Genomic DNA, 6,001 nt, shown 5'->3' with positions numbered 1-6,001 from the left:
TGCGCTAATGCTTGCTCAATCTGTTAGTACAAGCAACCTCATAGAAGGGGGTCCAAAGTGCCATACCATTTATTCAATGAAACATTCACACATATATGTGTTAATAACTGAGATCTAGCCCTTCGAGTCGTTGGTACTCGTTGGTCAAAAAGCAGCTTCGAAGGGTCTGCTCTGCTTGCATCATAGATCAACAGATTCGGTGAGTCTGCGATGGCTTTCGGTGAACTTACAGACCTTAGATAATGATAAGATCTATATAGGCTTTGCGCCACAACTCATTAATCCACCGTTGAACACGAGGCTTGATGTACAACAATGGTTGTAGATTTGCAACAATGGCGTCAAACGGGAATTATCTCTGATCTTTAGCCGCTCCCCGAAGCGAAATGACAAGATTTAGCGGGTGGGTTTTTTCGGAATCAGACGAAATAGCTTGTAATTTGTAACGAAATGACAAAAAGGAGCGTTTGATTTATCGCTTCATAACTATATAACTTTTGATGGCATTCAACTACCATAGTGCTCGCTGATAGCCTTTGTTTGCCACGCTATTTTATTTTTATAAAGTTTTAATTTTTTTTACCGAACGCTGATTGCAATTCTAGAGCCGGGCAAATTAATCAGTAAGAGCGTTAAACTCGTTTGCGGGAAGCAATTAAATGATCAAACTTAATTTTTTTTTAATCGTTAAATGTAAAGTTTCACTTTTGTAAAGTTAAGGTATATCGTCGCAATTTACAAATATCCTAAAAATGTGGCAATACATTTCCTATTTCATCGAACTTTTGTGTTTAGATTTGTTACTCCATTTTCTGTTAATTTGTCGAGATGAAACCGACATCTGTTTGTCTTCTTTTACTGGGACTGATGATCGCATTTCCAGGAAGCAACCAGAACATCGTTACAGATCCTACAAGTATGTTCTCTAGTGTTAAATTGATGATTGAATATAAAATAGAAACAATTTTTTATTATTGTGGATATATTGCGTTTGTTTAACGCATTTGTTGCTTTTTGCTATTTTGAAAAAAAAACTTTTGCCTATTCGGAAATTTTGTGTTATATATTGCCGAGTTACGCACGGCCCATTTTGGCTGATATGGTTCTTTCAATAAATATTCTGTTGTTACCAGGCATTGTATAATAAAACAAGTTTTTGTTCTAAATATTTGTACACAAATATATACCAGAATAACTTATTTTTTTTAAGGAATTATTTTCTACTAAAATACAAGATGTGAAAATAGTTATTCCAAAAAATCTCTGCTGCAAATTGTTGATTCGACTCCACTAGCAACACTGTATGACCTTTATGACTTCCTAAATATATGCCTATACTAATAGTTACAGGAAAGCGTAGAAAATAATAAATGAAAAACACATAATTCAAAAAGCTCAGTACATGGTTACACAGGAAGAGAGAATATAAATTATAAAATGGAAATATTGTTTTATTTTAAATAACTAAACAAAAATTAAAGGATAAAACTTTTGACAAACAGTGGAAAAACAAGTCGATATAATTTATCGCGCTTTAACTTTAAATATTTACAAACATTTCTGCCCAATTTACATCAGACATAAGGATAATTATTCAACGAAACTTTGTATTGAACTACAACGGTGGTTGTCTTTTTCCTCGCGATGGCCTTGTAAATGGCGACGTAACCAGCAATAAAAATTAAATATTATTGATTGCATCGGCCAGCAACTTTTTTATCGCGGCACCAATTGCTCTTTCAACAGCTGTTGAAGGTCCACTACGTAAAACGAATGACGCCACAAAAGCTTAAATCTGTAAGTATTCTTGTATGCCATGTAGTGTGAAAAGGTAGATGTAGTGTGAAAAGTTATTTTTTTTAATAAAAAAAATCCTTTGTAGCTTTTATAAGTGCACGGCACAACATGTCATAGTATGTCTAGCGTCGTTGGCTTAAACGATTTAATAAAGTATAGTTTTTGGTGCATGGCGAGCATGGTGGCCAGATGATGCAACAATGAGCAAAAGTAAAAACACTCTTAGCCACACCATTAATTGTGTGAAAGCCATAAAGCCATTGCAAAGTGTGTGAAAGCCATTGTATTTGATGTCGGCTATCCAGGACGACACCGTTAGTCGCATATGTTTGATTTTTGACGAACATATTGGCTTTCGCTTTTTGTGAATATATTTAACTATAGCTAACAGCATACTCCTGACCTTATTTGTCGCGCGCCGAGTTTAATCACTATTGAGAAAATTAATCAATAAATCAAAAAATATTGCTAGAGCTTTGTAAGAATGAGTTGAAATGAACAAGTCAGGAAATAATATTACATGGAAATATTCCATTACCGCACAGTTATGTTTGCATACGAAACAAAATCGTTGTACGACTCCCTTAAAAGAATAAAAAAGGCCCACCATGACACCTTGACCCACATTTTCAGGGTCTATAAATTACATGGGAGAACACTTTTGCGCCGCTTTTAAATTCCAAAACTGAACCGTAACCTATCGGCCAAACTCAATACAAGAAAACAATGTTATTCCATGTCAGGCGTCACTACTGCAAAATCACGCAGCAGTGTCTATGACTATTTTATAACGTTTAAAGTCCTGAGTGAATTTTACACTACGTCTTGGTAAACATCGTTGCTAGGTGATTGGTGGCGATCACTTGTTTCGCAACGTTGCCTATCCTGGCTATCCTGGCCGCCTTCAGTCGGACCGGGTGCCACTATTGAGCATTCACGGTGTTCAATATATCCCGCTTCATCATGTACGACCGGTAACCTTGGATTTGGTTGAACGCTGCCAGTTTCATCACCGTCGTCACTATTCCCTAAATCAAAACAATAAAGCTTTCTTTTAAGGGTAAAGTGCAGTGTTGCAATGACTTAGGTCAATGACCTAACTTAAGTGCACTTTTTTGTCACATGTTTTAAATGATTTAACTTGATTACGTCGTTTTGTTAAAAAGACCCGAAATATTTCAGACAAATGGCTTTACTTTACCTTATGATATTAATTCAGTTTCTTGGTTTGAAATTAAGGGTTTTATTTACCATTTTAATATACAATTGAGCTATTATTCTCAAATTTTGCTTGAAACACGATTAGATTTCTACATGTTAATACTTTTTTAGGTGATTCATTGCTCATTGGACTAATTTAAAATATTTACTCGTTTATCGTTTTATTACTGCTTATAGTGATTAAGTTGACTAGGACTTTTGTTGTTATTTTGAAATGACTTGTTTGCAACACTGGTAAAATAAAATGAAAGCTTTTTGGATAATCCTTACTTGGAACACTTATACCCATTGAGCTTCCGGGTTTGAGTTCAAAGACGCCTGCCTCATCCCAAATGACTGGTAAAATTATATTGGGCTGAACGAAGTCAATTTCAGCAAATTCGTTGCTATTTCCTATTTAAGTATTAGGCTTTCATTATTAGGCAATCTAAAGCGAGTGATTTTGGGGAAATGCCACCATGAAGTGATAAAAAGTCTATTTTAATATGTAAACGTTTTCCGACATAATGTCAAGGATTTAGGTCATATTGTGACGTCACAAATCTAGTCGAACCTATATAGCAAGCGGTGGTTTTTGAAATATTCAACCAAATCGTGCTGGCGTTGTTTTCCACAAAGCTGCTAAAAAGTTCAAATCAAAATTTTCACAGAGATCAGAAATCACTAAAATGGACATGTATAAAAAAAAATCTACTGAAATAGAATTAATCAAATAAGGCAACATACCTATCTGCTCGCTTGCTCTGGATGTGTGCTCACGCATTCTGGTCCTTCTATAGCAAATGACATTGATCATGTATAAATTTATATTCTTATTCGGATCCTGTCAATTGAACGGTCAAATACTCATATTGAATTCAAATTTTGTAAATTTAAGCTTTTCATAATCTTGATTGTAAAAAAAAAAATTTTTTAGTGATGCATTTATACTTGTTGTTAAATTGTGGTAATAAACTTGTTGGCTTAACTTGTTGGTTGTATTAATGGTAAAAAATTTCTACAATACTGCTATAGTATTGCTTGCAAGATGGGCATGGTTTTGCAAAAATTATTATCGAAAGTTACAAAATATTCGTTTTTGTTTTACAAACCATTGTACTTGAATCGAAACTTTCATATATTTATTTAAAGGTAAAATCAAGTTTTATTTTTAACTTCAATCGTATTATGATAGTGTTTGTTATTGGGATTACATAACAAATATAAAACTTAATCAAAAAAACTATGTTGTTAGCCAACTCAAAGTTGGGATGCCGAAATTGAGTTAAAACGTTTATTTAAAGTGTTGAGTAATTGATCTGTTTTATTTCGATGTATAAACACCTAATACGCAACTTGTGGACTTTCACTTACCTTATACAGGTCAGAACAACCACTGTCATTAAACACAATATTACAAAATTGCCCACAGAAGCAGCCACAATAATGATTGTAAATTCAGCTCTTGGTATACCAAAAGGCTTGTCGTCTACTGCAAGTTAAAGTAAATGAAGATCCGTTAAGAACAACAACTAGAAATATATCGCAATATTTATTATTTTATACATCAGTGCTTTGCCGAATATTCAACTTAAATTTATTAACTTGGCACCGAAAATATGTACCTGGTTTTGTGGATTCTTCAGTTATTTTGAGCTGATAGGTCACGTCCGTTGTTGTTACAGCCTTGTCCATATGTTTTTCTAATATAGCCGTTTTATTGATTACTAGTATATAGTCTATATATTTTGTTACATTTTATCTAACTTTCATATTACGTACAGCACTTATATATGAATTGGTAGCATATAGCTAAACTTATTTGTCTCTATGCCAAAGTAACCTGTTGAATTGTAGCGGACTGATTGTAATTCCACAGCTGTCGAAATGTTTGTTATATATGAGGTATAAGTTGATTGCAATGTATATTTGCTAACAGTAGATTGCGATGGTTGATATCTCATTGCGTCGGTTGTCGGTTTGTTTTGTTCTGTGATAGAACTCAAAATGTTATCAGTCATGGAGTTAGTTTTAGTATACGTGTATTTCGTTGTTTCACTTTATGAGTCTACTGCCATGCAGCATGTACAATTTGCACATGCACGCCCAGTACACGCGTTTCTCGCGTTGCTATTTCTCTAGCGTCCCGAAGGCGCAGTAATTATTGGTTTACGTTAATGCAATGGTGATTGCATTCTGAGCCCTATACAACCATGCGTGCTATTCGTTCTTTTATTCCACTTTACTTCTACGTCTATGAGCAATAAACCTTCTACAAAAAAACAACGATTCTGGTTGTTCAAGAAACTTACATTTTTCGTACAACAAACTAATAGTGTACTACTGTACTGTAAAGTATTTTGTGTTCTGTAAAGTATTTGTGTTTAATATGGTAGTGTACTACATATACTGTTACATTGTATCAGAAAGCAGGTTTCTATTAATTGGTAGGACTTAGATTTTCTTTGCTATTTGCAATAACCTGTTGAATAGTAGTGGACTGATTGCAATTCCACAGTTGTCGGAATGTTTGTCAAATATTTGCTAACAGTTGATTGCGATGATTGATATCTCATTGCGTCGGTTGTCGGTTTGTTTTGCTCTGTAACAGAAGTCAAAATGATATCAACCATCACGAAGATAACAATTGTAGATAGAGGAAAACCAAGTGAGACAATTATTATGCGGTAGGATTCTGGTTGTTCAAGAACCTTACATCTTTCGTGCAACAAACGTATAGTGTACTACTGTACTGTAAAGTATTTGTGTTCTAAATTTAAGCTACACGCGGATGCCCAAAATCTGTGTATCTTTATTCGCTTTAACATACGTTTTAAACCTTATTAATAAAACAAAGCGGGAAACCTGTAGACGCAAAGCGAGTTAATGAGGCTATGATGTTTGTGAAACCAGTTGTCGTAACATCGCTGTTTTTTCCAGAAGTTGCCGTCTGAGTATTTAACTCATCTTGTGTTGAAGTGTGTGGTTCTGCAATCAAAATTAT

The sequence above is a fragment of the Ascidiella aspersa genome, chromosome 2, assembly GCF_963924565.1.
Source record: "Ascidiella aspersa chromosome 2, kaAscAspe10.2, whole genome shotgun sequence".
Taxonomy (NCBI): domain Eukaryota; kingdom Metazoa; phylum Chordata; class Ascidiacea; order Phlebobranchia; family Ascidiidae; genus Ascidiella; species Ascidiella aspersa.
This window is presented reverse-complemented; position numbering follows the sequence as displayed.